The sequence below is a fragment of the Canis lupus genome, chromosome 35, assembly GCF_011100685.1.
Source record: "Canis lupus familiaris isolate Mischka breed German Shepherd chromosome 35, alternate assembly UU_Cfam_GSD_1.0, whole genome shotgun sequence".
Lineage (NCBI taxonomy): Eukaryota > Metazoa > Chordata > Mammalia > Carnivora > Canidae > Canis > Canis lupus.
Genome location: NC_049256.1, coordinates 20,776,849 through 20,794,534, shown reverse-complemented (window position 1 = coordinate 20,794,534; position 17,686 = coordinate 20,776,849). Strand labels below are relative to the sequence as shown.

General features: G+C 36.6%; 1 protein-coding gene across 1 annotated transcript in view; it reads right to left on the bottom strand.

Moving 5' to 3' along the window:
• CDKAL1 (CDK5 regulatory subunit associated protein 1 like 1) overlaps positions 1 to 17,686 on the bottom strand; it is a 635,724-nt gene that overhangs the window by 376,536 nt on the left and 241,502 nt on the right.

Genomic DNA, 17,686 nt, shown 5'->3' with positions numbered 1-17,686 from the left:
AATTCAACAACTCATCTTTGTCTCACCACCAAACCCATTCTCATTTGATCTCCCTGTATGCAAGACTAGTGCCACAAAGTCCCCACCAGAGACTGTGAGCAATATCTCTCTCTGTTCCCATCACCACTTCCTTTCCATATTCAATCAACTATCAAAGGTATAGCAATTTTTTTTTCTGTAAAGACACAGTAAATATTGTTCCAGGCCAGGCTTTCCAAGGCTAAAGGCAGTATCAAGGTCATTATGTATGTACTTTTATAATGAGAGACAATAAGTTTTTCTGAGCTTTTAACAGAATTCAAAATGTATTAATAACAAAGTACAATTTTTTTTGTATTACAGGTCTGAGGAGTACAATGGAATTCTTTCCTTGGGCAGGAGTAAATATGTTAATTAATGTGGGTTCAAAGTTAATGTCCCCCATCATCAAAGCCAGTTACAAATATTCATATGCTAATACTGATATGTGGAAAGATGTTATTTATTTCATCTTTGAAAATATCTTTTCACACAGATGGGTAATGGCAAATACTGATAGCAACACACAGGAATGCGATTTTAATTGAGCAAATTCATCACCTGAAAGGCATCTACCCAAATCTACTCTTGATACTTGCCTTTGAGCCAGTCATTACAGTACAGATTAATCACTTCCAATGAAGGTCAGGTGGGAGTTCATTCAGCACACTTAAATAGATTTTTAAGTATGGAAATTTCCTTGGTTCTGGCATTAAGGTCCAAAACATGCTGCTAATACTGCAGTTTGAGCTCAGAAAATGTATCTGCTATAAATCTGGATGGGAATGGAGTGCATGCTTCTCAGTCTGAGTCTGGAGAACATATTAAGTGTGGAGAGAAGCCCGACATTACTTGTAACGCGAAGATCAGTTGCTATGAAAATGACAAGGAGTTTCACCTTTAAACTCCATTTCAACTTTTCTTTTTTTTTTTTTTTTTAAACTAGGTTCTACACCCAGTGTGGGTCTTGAACTCACCACTCTGAGATCAAGAGTCACTTATTCTACCAACTGTATTAGCCAGGGGCCCCCAACTTTTCATTTCAGATTAATTTCATTAAGAAATATTATCCAATCTTTAGCAAAACCGAATCCAAAGCCACTTAGTGTTTAGTAACAGCAGTTGAGACTGGTTCTTCTCATTCAGCAAAGTTTCAGTTCCAGCCCCAACAAACTAAAAAAAAAAAAAAAAAAAAAACACACAGTAAAAGCTTTGCCACTGCTAGGTCGCCAACTGCTATGTTATAAGGCAAGACTTTAGCTTTAGTCTCTGACAAAAATTCATGGAACCAACAAAGGCTAAAGCTGTAAGAAAAAAAAAAAGAAATTCACCACTTAACTTGTGGCACAATACACAAAGGATTCAGGTATTTTCCTCAAAGTGTCTGTTGGTTAATAATAAATGACTAAACATTTTAAATACCCTCATTCTCCCAATTTGTGAATCTAAGACTTGCACTGCATGCATATTTTTACCATTATCTGCTGCAACACATCTTAGCAGATTCCACTTCAGCTTGTACTGAATCAGTGTTTTCTTCTTCCTTGTCAACATCCTCACCTGTAACTGGTCCACCCTCAGTCTGTTCAGAAACTCTAATCCCTTCTGTCACTTCACATTTATCACTGATTCCTCTAATAAACAACTGGGCAGTATTGGAACATTTGCTGACTAATCAAGTGCCAAAGAAACCTACCTGAAATCATTGGTCTCATTTTTGAATTTATAACCGAGATAGCCCCTCATGTCCTCTGCTCTTTGAGCAACTGCTCTCACCTCGTGCATAATAAACAAGTTTTTATTTCCACTGGACACACTCCTCCAGCTGCTATAGTCAAACAAGACTGCATTAAATCACTACAGACAAGGGGCTTTCCCTGCTTGGCTCACAAAAGCGCCTATCAGACACAATTTGGGTTGCAGCCTCATTCTCATTTGTTACAATTCTGCTGTAAACAGATATCCCATTTTAAATTGTCTAATTTTTCTAACTGCTGCTTTTCTGTGAACTGGGAATACTGTGATGAGTGCTTAGTCTGATAATGGCAAGGCAGACTGTATTCTTCTAGCAGAGAGCCACTGCATAAAACAAACACAATGCTTTGCCTTCTAATTTTATAACAAAATAATCCACACTCTGCTGTGCCCTAAAAGTGAGACAATTCAGAGCATACTTTCTTTGGCTTTTGTTTTGAAATGACGCTGACAGAAAATAAAGTAAAAAATTTAAAAACAGCATTATAGATCTACTCAAAACACTGTGGTGTTAGTTGTAACTGCAGGATGTCATGTGCAGAGCAGCAGTGGCAATTACTGAGTGCTTCTGTTTCATTGGGACCTGAGACCACCCACCTATTGGGCAATTTACGAGAAGGACTCCCAGTTCTCAGGAGACTGTTGCACTGAGGGCTGTAGTTTCTCACTGCAATCAGCAAGAGATGGGGACATAACAGGTGACAACTGAAGGAATCATGCACAGACTTCTTACGCTTTTCCTCTCTGGAGGGGCCACACAGAATGCACTTCTCTCTCCAGCAGTGAGACCTAGTAATGTAGTAACATGTGTACATACATGTACAATATTTCAGCCTAGGACAGCCCACTGGAGACACAGACTGCAGAACTGCTACTTTGGGCTAGTCACAGAGGCACAATGACAAGCCACATCTAACAAAACTACAGACTTCCAGTTTAATTAACTTGGTAAAATTCCAAAACCAGGTTTATAGATGCCAGAAAAGGGTTAACTCCACCCTCCAGCCCCCTTTCCCCAGCTAGACCCTTCTAAAGATGGCAACCTGAGACCTCTTATATTCACTCATTTTTGCACAGCACACATATAATCTCTGGCATAACTGTTCAACTCAGTCACCATAGCACAAAATGTAATCATGGTCAACAACAACAGCAACAAAAATTGAGTAATTATGGCTGTTTCCCAATAAAACTTTATTTAGTGCTTTTTTTGGCAGTACATATACCAATAAAACTCTATGTGTGCCAAAATTTGAATTTCATGTAACTTTCATGTCATGAAATATTATTCTTATGATTTTTTTCCCTCAAGCTCTTGAAGACTGTGAAAACCATTCTCATTCTTAGACTGCAGGCTGTACCAACAAAGCTAGTGGCTGGATTTGGTCTGCAGGCCGTAGTTGTCTATTCCCTGAACTAAGCAATTACCTGCATCCTCAGTCACAATTACACCTGCCACTTGCTCTCCTACTGCCTCTCTCCAGGTTCATACTACTATATTTCTTTCCTGAATTGTTAAAATGCACTCATAACTTCTTTACTCACCACTGCATTTTTCTACCTAGCACGGTGGCTGACACATAATGTGCATTCAGGATAATCTTATTCAATGACTATACTGTAATTCCTAAACCTTTAAAAGTATCCTCCAAGGATGTGGTCATTATAAAATGATATAGTATACTCCTATTCAGAGATTTCAACAGAATACAATAAACGTAAACAGAATAAAAATTATGATCTTGGAAAACTGCTGCACAGATGATCTAACTATTGTGTCATGTCTCCCCCCCCCCCCCCAACAGAACTGAAACATTGAAATTCATCCATTTTCTTCTAGTACCCTCCTGCCTTTAAGGTAGAGGCCATACATTATCCCTCTCAATACTTCCACCTATGTTCTCGATTTCTTATTGTACCAGGTACTACTCTACTGAAGAGTCTGGCTTCTCATTATTTCTCCAACAGTTATTTCTCCTGAAAATAAAACTTCTCCTGTCTTCCTCATGACAGTTTTTCTAGAAGTTAATTTTCTTCCATTTCCTATCTACTTTTTTGGTTGGCTGTTTATTGCATTGGATCTCTAGGATATTATGTATAAAACATGAATAAGTTCCCAATATTTTAAAATAAGATGAAGAAAATTATTTGCTAAAGAAAAATAACGACTCATACTTTTAAGGGATGACAGCAAGGGTGGCAGTGGTAAGAAAATATCTTTAAAGAAAATATCTTACTATGTATTTTGTGTAATAGCACACTTAATAATCTGTAACACAGCTAGGAAAGACACTGCAAAACTAGCTAAAGTAATCTATCATTTCCATCATTCCATGGAGAGGAATTTATACTTTTTTTCTTAACACAGCAAATATAGAATATTTACCAATATTTATTCCCTATAAATCAAGGGTGTGACTATACTTGTATTGTGAATATTATGTGAATAATATCTACACAGGTTCATGTTAAAACTCAGAAAATGTGCTCTTAAGATTTTCATATCCCACTGTTTCACATAAAAACTGTAAACAAATACTGACCTCTAAGTAATGATATGTCTGATGAAGCATTTAGAGAGAATTGTTCAAATGTCTGCAATTTAATTTGAAATGTGTTTTAAAAAGTAAGCTGGAATGATAGATGGTTAGAAATGGAGAGGTGAGTAAATATATATCAAGGGTAATAAAATGTTAATGATAGACTCCTGTAAAATTCTTGTAACATTGCTATTTGACATTTTTCATAATAAAATTTTGGAAAAATGTAAACAAGTCTGCTATGGTGCTGTCTGCAGATCCTTGTTACAAAGCCTAAAGGCTTATCTTGTAGGATGTGGCCTCTACTCCACACATTGCCTAAAACAAAGATCTGGACATCCAAAGATATCAATGGAACAGGCGTTCTCACAATAACAACATTATGACGACCCACTTTAACTGTTTTCTTTTTGTTTTTTTTTAAACTCCCGTGAGTCTGAATTAACTCTTGGAAGAGTTAATATCTATGGCAGATCATTCCACTAGGGGTCACAGCAGTATGCCCACTAAATTGAAAACTAAGTCTAGTCTCTGATGCTATTGGGGAATGAGTAGAGAAGGGGGATGGTGGGGCAGAGGGAGAGTGAGCCTTCACATCACAGAGACAGGGCTGCTATGGGGAGTGAAGGCCTTGGGAACTCTCTATTGCACCTTTTGTATTACTAGGTCTGATGGTGAAAAACAACAGGAAATCCTAAGGACCTTTCACACAAGCCCACCCAGGGAACCAATCCCTCACAAGTGAATCTGTACCAACACCCACAGGCAATCTGTGGGCTTGAAACTCTGGCCAGCCAAAGGAAACAGGGAATAGGTAAAAGAGCAAGGACATCATAAATATTACCTCCTCAGCCAGTTTTTAATAAAAACTGAATCTCTAAGGATATATATATATATATATATATATATATATATATATATATATATATACACACACACACACACACACACACACAGAATTCAAAGATTCTGTGAACTCCCTCAAACTATACAGCAACACTTAAAGAGGTATATGCATGTGTCCTCTGTTTTTCCCTGATGAAAGGGTCTACAGCAATCAATAGGAGCCAGTTAAAACTGGCAAAAAATCACTTACTGAACTGTATTCACAGATGAAGGTTAATACATAATAAGCTACTTATAAGGATGACACTAGTAACTCCCTGTTGATAAAAGAGATTGCTTATCACAGTAATTTTCCACACTGTACCTTCCATTCTCTTACCTATATACCTATATCATATGACAAACATGAAAGAGCACTGACTGGCTTATGAATGATGTCTGTGAAGAGTCAGTTACCGGGTGAAGTTAGATGGTTCACAACAATCATAGATATATTAGCCCTAAGTGCCTATCATGTGCCAGTAACTGCCTGGAGGCTTGGATACACAAACCTCAAGAGCAAAGGTATGCACATGCACGCACATGCACACGCACAGGCACACACACACACACGGCTGAAAAAGGGAAAGCAAATAAAGGTGCTCTCTGGTGGCCTGCTACTAGCAACATGGGATCTAGCTTACATTCTCCCCTGCTTCCTTCCCTTTTTTTCTCCCTGCTGATTTTTCTTTCCTTTGTATTTTCAAGAAGATAATAGAGTGGTAAGTGAACAGAAATTTTTGGGGGGGAAAAGGGAAGAAAAAAGTGGCATCATTAAAACATATTTAAATTTCTATCAAGTATTAAAAGAATTAAAAGACGCTGGTCATGATTGAGAAGTGTTTCACATATTTAAGAAAACATCACTGCAAAAAGATAAAGTTTCTGTGTGTACCTGTGTGTACCCCCCTTTTGCTCCTCCAGTAACACTGCTCTGGTAAACCACCTCTTCTTTAAAGATTTGTCTGCATTTTCTCTAATTTTATGTAGATGGTATAATGCAATGTGCAATGGTTTTGTCTGAGTTCTTTTGCTTAGTTAATTCTGAGTTTCATCTATGCTTTTGCACATATCAAAAGCTAATTCCTTTATTTTGTTAGGTAGTATTCTATTGTATGCCTGTATCATAATTTGTCCTTTTGTATGGAGATGGACAGTGAGTTGATTCTAGTTTTTGGTTATTACAAATAAAGCTTCTATGATCATGTGATTTTTAAAAAATGAAGCAGCAACAGTTTGGTATGCTCCTAGATACTGTTGAATCTGAATATTAAATTATCCATGCTGTTGGTTTTTTCCTATTACATATTTTTACAGCCCCCGCAAAAAGAAGACTGCCTTTCTTACAAATATATGGTTAAGATGATTACATGTGAATATGAGAATCGGATTTTGCAGTATCTATTCAGACAAAAAAATTTCAAATTAAAACAAGCCATTATGACAAAGAGCTATATACTGTTAAACTTTCTTGCAATTTTTAAGAAGTATTTATTTATGTAATCTCTACCCTCAACATGGAGCTCAATTTATAACCCTGTAATCAAGAGCTGCATGCTCTTCCCACTGAGCCAGCCAGTGCCCCAACTTTTGCAATTTTTATAAGCACAAGTTCCAAAGCAATAATAATTTCTTTCTTTATGCAAAGAGTAGCAAGAAAAACTGCAAGGTTGGTATATATGTGTGCATAGAGGTAACAAGAGCATACAGGCTCTGGCTTACCTGTAATAAACGCTTTCCTCTGTGACTGTGACATTTTGTCCTAACCAAATTCCATCCTTACCCATTCCTACCTCCAGCAACAGCAGAATAATTCTGAAAGTTGTCTTCTGATCAACAAATGGCAATTGGCAGGAATACCAAAAGAAAATCTTCTTTAATGGGAAATGACATCAGGTAATTAAAAAGTTTTATTTAATAAATCAAATCATGACATAATCCTGCTATTTAACTGTCTTATTATTCATCTCCTATTACCTAGAGGTGATAATACCCCATTCACCACTGAGGACAAATTCAGTAAGCCTTCATTTACCCTCAGAAGCTGTCCTGAAACTAAGTTCTTCTCAAATATACAAACCCAAACCCACCTCTCTCCCCTTGTCTAGATGACTTTGCTTCCTACTGAGATGGGCTGTAACACTTTTTTCAAAATTTTCAATCTCCTACCTTGGTTTTCTGCCTAAACATTTCTTAGTATATTTTTTTTCTTTGCAGGACCCATTAATTAAAAAAAAAAAAAAAAAACCTGTCACATAGTAATTTCTTAACTAATTTCTTGGAGAGAGTACAGTTCAGTTCTATAAATTTCAGCACATGCATAGATATAAGGAATCACCATGGCAATAGGAAGACAGAAGAGTTCTGTCGCCCCAGCACTCTCCTTCCTGCTCTCCCTTTCTATCCCCTCTCTCACTCTGCCTCCACCTCAAAGCACTGGAAATCATGATCTCTTCTCCATCATTATCATTTTCTTTTTTCTTGAATGTCATACAAATAAATCATACATTATATAACCTTTCTAAACTGGCTTTGCTCACTCGGCACAATGCTTTTGAGATTCATCCAAGATGCTAAGGGTATCAATCATTCATTCATGTTTTCATTGCTCATCATCTACTGAATGAATGTAACATAGTTTATTTATCCATTCACCCCCTGAAGGACATATGAAATGTTTTAGTTTGGACGATTTGGAGGGGCACTGCTATAAATACTTGTGTACAGGTTTTCCTATGAAGTTTTCATTTCTCATATCCACAAAGGAGGATTAATGGTTGCATGGTAAATTGATGTTACACTTTTTAAGGAAACCACATAATTGCTTTATAAAACGGCTGCATCATTTTATATCCCGACCAACAATGTGTCAGAAACCCCCCCGGTACTATCAGTATTTCTTAATTTTACCTTGTCTCATATGTAAGGTGCATTATAGCAATGATGCTGAAAAACATTATATGTGCTTATTTACCACGGAATATCCTCTTTGGCTTAGTGTCTGTTCATACCACTCGCCCATTTTTAAATTGGATTTTTGGTTTTCAAACTAAGTTTAGAGAGTTATTTTGGATATAACTCCTATGCTTGGGGATGTCATGTAAAGATTTTCTGCCGGTGTAGCTTACTATTTCCTCTCTTTATAGTATCATTCACAGAGCAAAATATGTGCATTTTGATCAAGTCCATCCTTTTTTCTTTTATAGATCATGCTTTGGGTAACATGTCAAAGAACTCTTTGCCTTACCACAGATCACAGAAATGTTCTCCTATGTTTTCTTCTAAAATTCTATAATTTAAAATTTTACATTTGGATGGTTGATACCAGGGTTAACTGTCATTATCTGTAAGGTTTAAGTCAAAGTTGTTTTTTTTTTTTTCTTTTTCTATATGGATAACCTTCATTCCAGCGAAATTTGACATTTTCACTGCTTTCTTATTGGACAGACTTGGTACCTTTGTTAAAAATCAACTGGCCATTCTGTGGGGGTCTATTTCTGGACTTGCTGTTGTGTTCCCAATGACTTCTGTGTCTATCCCTTCACCATTACCACATTCTCTTGATTGCTGCTGCTTTAGGTTTTAAACTAAGGATGGTGTGATTCCTCTAATTTTATTCTTCTTGAAAACTATTTTAGATGGCTCTAGTTTCTTTGTCTTTCTATATAAAATTTAGGATCAGCTTGTCCATAACTACAAAAAAAAAAAAAATCTAACCATTATTTGTACTGAAATTACTTTAAATCTATAGATGAATAAAGGAAGAATTGATAATCTTTACTACGTTGAGTCTTACAATTCACAACATCATATGTCTGTATTCTTTTTAGGTTTTCTTTGATTTCTTCCATTGTGTAGTTTTCAACATACAGATCCTAATATGATCTGTTATATTTATACCTAAGTACTTACACCTAAGTAATTTTTCTTGGAGCTCCCATATAAAATAATTTTTTCAATTTCAGTTTCCAATTGTACATTAGTAGTATGTAGAAATATGATTTTTTTTTTGTGGGTTCATGTTGCATTTTTGTTGAACTCATGAGTTCTAGGTGGTTTACTGTAGATTCCATGGGCTTTTCTATAACTGTGCTCTAACACATCTAATATTGACTCTTTGGAAATAAGACCTCAGAGAGTTCCCAGTCTCAGATACCAGGCCTAAAAACAAGGCTGACTCTCAAGGGTCAGTTGTGGTGGCCAAGCCAGTGTTAACCATCATCTGATCTACTAGTTTCAGTCCCCTTTCTTTATCCTTGGAACTGTGTGGTCATGGTGCTAGTATGTCTCACATACAAAGCAACCCAAGCAATGACCAGTTTGACATTCAAATAATATATGCTTTACATGAGAAAAGTATAGTAATGTCAGCATTCTGTTATATACTTATTCCTTGTGTTTCTCTTTAAAGAATGAGCCAAATTAACTAATTTACACAGCAAAATGCAAACTTAGCAACAACTCATAGTAAAAAATAAGTCTATGCAATGTAAGGAAATGTGGAGTTTAAAAAAAAAAAAAGGACAAAAAAAAAGACCCCAACATCAAAATGACATCAATCAGTGATGACACTTCCTACAAAAGTAAGCTTTAAGAAAGGAAGTCTGATGAAGTGAATAAATCAGACTTTCAACCAGTGTTTCAAGATACAGTACTACAGAAAATAATCTAAAGTATTTCTATAGAAAATCTAAGTGATTATTTTTTATTATTATTTTCATTATTTATTATTATTATTATTATTATTTAAATGTCCTTTTCCTTTTTTTTATAATAAATTTATTTTTTTGGGTGTTCAATTTGCCAACATACAGAATAACACCCAGTGCTCATTCCGTCAAGTGCTCCCCTCAGTGCCCGTCACCCATTCACCCCCACCCTCCGCCCTCCTCCCCTTCCACCACCCCTAGTTCCTTTCTCAGAGTTAGGAGTCTTTATGTTCTGTCTCCCTTTCTGATATTTCCCACATATTTCTTCTCCCTTCCCTTATATTCCCTTTCACTATTATTTATGTTCCCCAAATGAATGAGACCATATAATGTTTGTCCTTCTCCGATTGACTTATTTCACTCAGCATAATACCCTCCAGTTCCATCCACGTTGAAGCAAATAATCTAAGTGATTATTTTCTAAACTCTCCTAAGGATAGTACACAGGTATTTATCAATCTAGTAGTCTAGGAAAGAAATTAATTCATTTTACACAGCGAATGCTGTAGAACATTCAGGTGTTAGGTTCAAGCTTCATTCTCTCGGAGAACACACTCTGAGAAAGACTAAAATACATACTGAAGAAACAAACAGCAAGAGAGACTTTAAAATAAAAATGTACCACTGGCTTTTAGAAACTGAATCATAAAAAATTTTGAGAGCTTCCATATGCTAGTCATTATTAGGTGCTAGGGACACAAACAAACCTATAGGAACAAAAGGAAGGGAAAGAGTAGAATCAGAAATAAAGATGGAGGGCAGCCCAGTGGCTCAGCGGTTTAGTGCCGCCTTCAGCCCAGGGTGTGATCCTAGAGACCTCGGATGGAGTCCCATGTCAGGCTCCCTGCATGGAACCTGCTTCTCTCTCTGCCTGTGTCTCTGCCTCCCTCTCTCTCTCTCTCTCTCAAACAAATAAAATCTTAAAAAAAAAAGAAAAGAAAAGAAATAAAGAAAGAAAGATGGGAAAGGCAAATAATGCATGAACAGAAGACAAACACAAGGAGATATACGGTGTGAAGTTCTTGTGCAGGTTTTCAGAATCAAAAGAGAAGCCTTGAATCTCAATAGCCTCTTTATCTCATTTAATTCAATTCACTTAATAGAAAGATAATTTCACTGTGTTCCACTGTTCATTCACCAAACATTAATGGCCAAAGTAATACGATTTTCTGGTGTTTCAACCTATATATATTTCAATACAAGCTTACATAAAATATAACTTTTATGATGTCTTACAGATCACAAAAGCTTCTAATCCTCTCACTGAGCTCTAAAATCCTAACGGTAAAGGTGTACAGCCCATCAGAGTAGCCTCCTTCTGTCACAAACCAAGTTCTCCTATGTGTGGGTGCAACATGCAGGGCCCCAGTGGGCTTCAGTTTCATCATTTATGAAAAAGAAAATTTTAAATCTCTAAAATCCTTTCCAGGTTTCACACTCTCTGAATATATGAATCTGCCAAAAGGGTTTTTAATTATCCAAGAATGGATTTGTATTAAGGTGTGTGGGCAGTTGGTATTTGGCCACAGGGCTATAAATAATAAAGGAACTTACTGAATAGTTTGCAAAGTCCATCCCTAATTAAAACGGGTTTCCTCCCCATCTTTTAGAAGAAAGGCCTCAGACCATTCTCATTAGTTGGCAAGAGATCTCAGGCAGTATAACCCATTAATAAAGAGTGTAGAATCAATCTGTTGCTCACTATGCAAACTGTCATGCTATTCTACTATTCATGTAAACATTCAGCAGAGACATATTACAAAGGAAAAACCCAGATATTTGCATATATTTAAATTCAACTAGTTCTTTCTCACCTACTGCAACAAAAGCAAGGAAGCTGTTGTTTTTAAAGATCTTTTAATTTATTTTAGAAAGAGAGCATGTGTGCATGCATGCACACAAGCAAGAGAGGCAAAGAAGGAAGAGGGAGGGAATCTCAAGCAGACCTCCCCACACATGGAGCCCAGCAGGGGCTTGATCCCAGGACCCTGAGATCACCACCTGAGCCAAAATCAAGACTAGGTCACCCAACTGAATGAGCCATCCAGGTGTCCCAAAACAAGGAGGCTTCTAATAAGACATCCTAATTATATAAAAGTCAAAGATGTGGGTTCCAGGTATTATTCTATCTATTCATTCACTCAGTCATACAAATGTTTGGATGGTTTAGTAACTTGATTACCCAAAATGCCTATATTGTTTTAGAAGGAAATAAACATACATGGGGTTTAAAAAAAAAAAAAAAGTAAAGAGAATACAGTCTAATTGATGATGATAATAGTGATCACTTACACAGTAATTATTATTTGCCAGAGAACATTCTAAGCTATGTACACATACACTTAATCCTCAAGACAAGCCTATGAAACAGATATTATTATATTATTAACATTTCCCACTTTAGAGATGAAAACACTGATGCACACACAAACTTGCTCAGAGTTACAAAGTAAGCACTGGAGCCAGGATTTAGACCCAAGCAGTTTGGATCCAGAATTATGCTCCTTAACTACATCAAATGGCCCCTCACATTCAGTACATGAGGCTGCAATTTTTAGCTACATTTATGCTAAGATGGTAGCTCTGGGCAAATTACTTAATCTCTTCAACTTCAGTTTCTCTAAAATGGAGATAATAATGAAGACTTTATAGTAGAATAAAGTATGTATCCTCTTAACTGTTAGCACTGTAAATGGCAATGTTTTAGAAAGCAATTTGAGGGGCACTTGGCTGGCTCATTCAGCAGAACCAGTGACTCTTGATCTCAGGGTCGTGAGTTCAAACCCCTCTAAAAACATTGCTTTTAGAAAGCACTTCGAATTTATATCCAAGACCTATAAAAGGGTTCTCAAGTTTGACATAATACCACTTCTGTTAACTCATCCTAATGAAATATATTTGAAAATCCATGCTTTTTAATATGTAGTAGAGTTGACCCTTGAACAACACAGAGGGTTGGTATCAACCCCCTGCACAGCTGAAAATCCACACAAACTTTTGACTCCCCAAAATCTTAACTACTGTTGATTGGGATCCTTACCTTAACTACTATAGAGCAGAGATGCCTTACCAATAACATAAACAGTTGATAAACACATATTGTTTGTTATGTGTACTGTATGCTGTATTCTTACAATAAAATAAGCTAGAGAAAAGAAAATGTTAAGAAAATAATAAGTAAGAGAAAACACATTTATAAGGCTGTATGTATACTTATTTTAAAAATCCATATGTAAGTGGACCCATATGGTTCAAATCTGTCTTATAAGGGTTAACCATAACACATGTTAAACATGTTAAAATTAATTGCACTTAAAACTATCAGAAAAGAAAGAGGGTAAAAGACAAAGGTAAATTTATGAAGTACTGTACTCTAAAAAAAAAATAGATACTTTAGGCTAGCTTTATTAAAGTTACATTTTGGCTGCTATCAATATATCTAAATTCAGGGAAAAAAGCTCTTTCAAATATCCACTCTTTTTTTAAAGATATTTATTTATTTATTTATTTATTTATTTATTTATTTATTTATTCGTTCATTCATTCATTCATTCATTCATGAGAGACACAGAGAGAGACAGAGGCAGAGACATAGGCAGAGGGAGAAGCAGGCTCCATGCAGGGAGCCCGATGTGGGACTCAATTCCAGGCCTCCAGGATCACGCCCTGAGCCGGAAGGCAGATGTTAAACCGCTGAGCCACCCAGGTGTCCCGCAAATATCCATTCTTTAAAAAACAAAACAAAACAAAAAACCCACAACTAATCATCTAGTATTAGATGTAAAGAAGAAAACAGCATGTTGGTGGTACTGAAGACCAAAATATCCAGGCAATCAAAGTATCTTAATAATAATGGCCCCTTGTGGATGGACAGGATACACAAAGATGGAAGAATGGTAAGGGAACTAAGCAATAATTTAAAGAAGAGAAAGAGACTGCAGATAAGAGGAATCAAAAAAACAGGTAAGGCAGGATTAGTCAACCAAAGTGGTCCAGGAACCATTAAGATGCAAGCAAAGCAGTACTGAGTTAAAGGGAACTAAGAAATTAGACAAGCCACAGTGATGCTGCCTCCAATAAGCACTGTGGAGCATCACCAGGAAAATATTCTATCTAGGAGTCATACAACAGGCATATTGTGAGTGCTGAATTCTCAATTAGGGCATGCAAGAATAAGGTAACTTATAAATCAAATATGAAGTAAACCCAGAAATGTCTATACTATTCTCCCCTGCTTCATTCACCTATGATAATCCACCATGATAATCCACCATAGAACTTAAAGGTAACAGAATTACACTATACCTCCAAGGAGCCACTACTAGGTGTCCCTGATCCTTGCAGCAGCAGCACACAGAGCCCCATTCTCTCCTCATGGACATCTGACACAGACAGACATCTCTCTTTCGAAAATCAGTTCAACATGTCAACATCAGCTCTGCTATTGCTACTATTGACACAATGTCTTTGCCTTTATAGCTCTGCTTCTTACTTTGTATTTAATTGAAAATTAAGGTAGGAAAATAAACAAATAATAGTGGAAATAAGAATGAGAAAGAAGTTGGGAGTTTGCAGAAAGGGATATGTTTCACTCTTTGGAAATAAGATCAGAGGCACTGAGTTTAACAGGGAAAACAGATAATCCACATTCAAGGGATGGTGGGGTGGCCCAAACTCCAAAGTGAGAATAGTGTGTGAGGGCGGTGAATGAATTATCAAGGGTGATCAACTACCAAAAAGGGTCTCACCCACACACACGTTCCATGTGTCCAACAAGCCCATCTTGGGTCATCATATATTATACAGCTCCTTTCTTATTTTTCTCTATACTTGTGGTCACTTCTAGGTACATAACCCTGTCACACACATATAAAAATAACTGATCATTATTATACTGCACAAAGACCAAAACAGAATTATTTACCAGTGAACTATGCTAGGCTGGGAGTCTCAAAGGCAGGGGTGAACTAGGCAAGCCTTGTTTCTCTCTGCATGTAGAGTACCTGATAGAAACAGAGAGTCTGCAAATATCAGTTGAGTAAGTGAGTGAAAGAGCACAGAACAAACAAATACATGGACAAATCCATGAATAAAGAAGACCACCCATCTTGAGATCTTCCAGGCACAAGGTGCTACCAGTCCTAAATAAATAAAACCATTCTTACATACCATTCTCATGATTTTGTAGAGGCACATGGGGAGAAAGAACAACAGAGATGGGGAAAGGGGGCAGGTGAAAAAGAGAAAAGCCTTAAAGTCTCATTTCAGACAGTTTATGTTTTCCTCAAGAACTGTAATGGAACAGTTACATAAAAGGTCCTTTACAAGGTAGAAAGATCTTCCTAAGCCCCTATTACCTCTCACAATTAATAGCTATTTTAAGGAGAACCTGAAAAGAACCATAAAATATTCATTACAAATCACAAAGCTACACATATTGTTTGAAAACACAGGCAGGATTTTTAAAAATGACCTTGCCTTAAACTCAGGTTCCTTAGTGGATTTACAGAAATACAGACATTCCTCAGAGACTGCTTCATCAGATAAAGTAAATGAGGTCGTAACTACATGCACTATTGCCTTTTTAAAAAGCCAAACAAAACATTCTGCTTCGTCAGGGTTACAAAAAATAAAACAACTGGTGCTACCGTGCTAAGATGTAGCAAAAAAAAAAAAAAAAAGAAAGTTTCTAAAATAAATATGAGACGTACTATTTTTTGAGTCAAAAAAACCGACAAGCCTTTATCCACCATCATATGTGTAGCCAATTATCCTTAATTAAAGTTGTGCTAGACAAGTTTTGGAGGTTCCCCCCCTCTTCCTGATAAGGGTTAGAAAATAAGTTTTCTTGAAGCAACAGGAAAATTGACAGATGGCAGCTCTTTGGTTACATCCAATCATCCACTCCCAATGTGCCCTTCCCAGTGTAACTCATTTGCATGCACCCTAACTCAAGCACTGGTTAAAAAAGAAAAGAGCAAAATTAAAAAATAAAAATAAATTTTTTTAAAAAAGGAAAGGGCAGGAAGATCCAGGAGTCCTCTATCTCTAAATCTGTATGATTTAGCAGTCCCAAATGTTAAACATCAAAATAGGGAACTTAGATCTCATTTCACTGGATGAACTTAATGCAGCTTAAGAGGCACCTGACAAGTATCCCAGCCCACCTCCCTTTGACAGCCCATTCTCTTTTTTAAAAATTTGGGGCCCAGAGCATCATCTGCAGGTTTAGTATGACATCCTCCACATTAGTCTCAAACTTTAGCTCACATTGGCATTCCTTTCAATTAACTAAACAACTACAGGTCGAATGAAAAGGTAAAAAAAAAAAAAAAAAAAAAAAAATGAGCTAGAGATCACTGACCTTGGCGTTTACTGGAAAAAGAACTGGTTAGATGAGGTGGTTCAAGTCACAACTCTGCCACTTACTGCCCTGTGGTCTTCAGCAAACTGCAATCTAAGTAAGTCTGAGGTTTATCTTCTGTATAGTTGTGAAAGTAGTAAACTTAATAATCACACTGAACAGATGCTATATGCCAGGCATTGTGTTAATTTCTTTAAACAGATGACCTCTCAATTCTCACAAAACTATGATTAACCCCATTGTACAAATAAGAGAACTGAGGCTGATGGAGAGGTTGAATAATTTATGCAATGTCACAGAGCAAAAGATGAAATCAGGAGGCCAAGGTTTGAACGTAAGCAATCTCAAGCTACCTCTATCTTTCTTCTACCATTCTCTTATTTAAATACCACCATGCTTACCAACTCATCAGTCCCTGTGTAGAACACAGCTATATACATTCCCTATAAGCAATGATTCAACATTACTATCCGGGCATATTTTCCCACCTGCTTAGATTGCCTTTGAACCCACCCATGAGATAAACGTTGAGACACCGCCTGAATATCCACTTTCTATGGAAGCCCTCCCTAACTCATCCCAACAATCCATCATGGTCCTAATATAACTCTGTCTATGCCCATACTGTTGTATTTACAATATTATAATTGTTTTGTGCTTGTTTCACTCTCCTTTAGGATTCTCAAGGGCAGAGACCAATACCAAATGGACACATCTATCTATCCTCAGCACTTAACATATGTTCCACCATATTTGTTGAGTAAACAAATGTCCAGACAGGGGGCACTCTGGTTTTCTTAATGAACAAGCATAAAAGACCTCTACACATGAAAAAACTTTCTAAACCATAAACACATCTGTAACTATTTATAATTAATGTACCTCCTCAACATACAATTCTGTCAACTAACCTGAAGAAAGTGTTAAACCCATCTACAATTAACTGTAATCTAAAGTTTCCTTAACGCTGTGCCTAAATTTGAGTATCTTTAAATTTTCAGTTTTTTTTATTATCCCTTCCTCAAACTACATAGTTTTGTTTAATTAGAAACGTGGTAAGCGTGATGATATACTTTCTAGTTAGAGCAATGGCATATTCTATAACATGCTAGAATTTGGATTTTTTTTTAAAACCAACCATTTTTTTTTTAAGATTTTATTTACTCATGAGAGATACAGAGGGAGAGAGAGAGAGAGGCAGAGGGAGAAGCAGGCTCCATGCAGGGAGCCCAACGTGGGACTCGATCCCAGGTCTCCAGGACCATGCCCCAGGCTGCAGGCAGCGCTAAACCGCTGCACCACCGGGGCTGCCCAAAACCAACCATTTCTTTATATATAGCTGCTAAAACAGTTATATATTCATTTCAAAGTTTATATAAAACAATGACTACATAAAGAATTTACAAAATTTATAA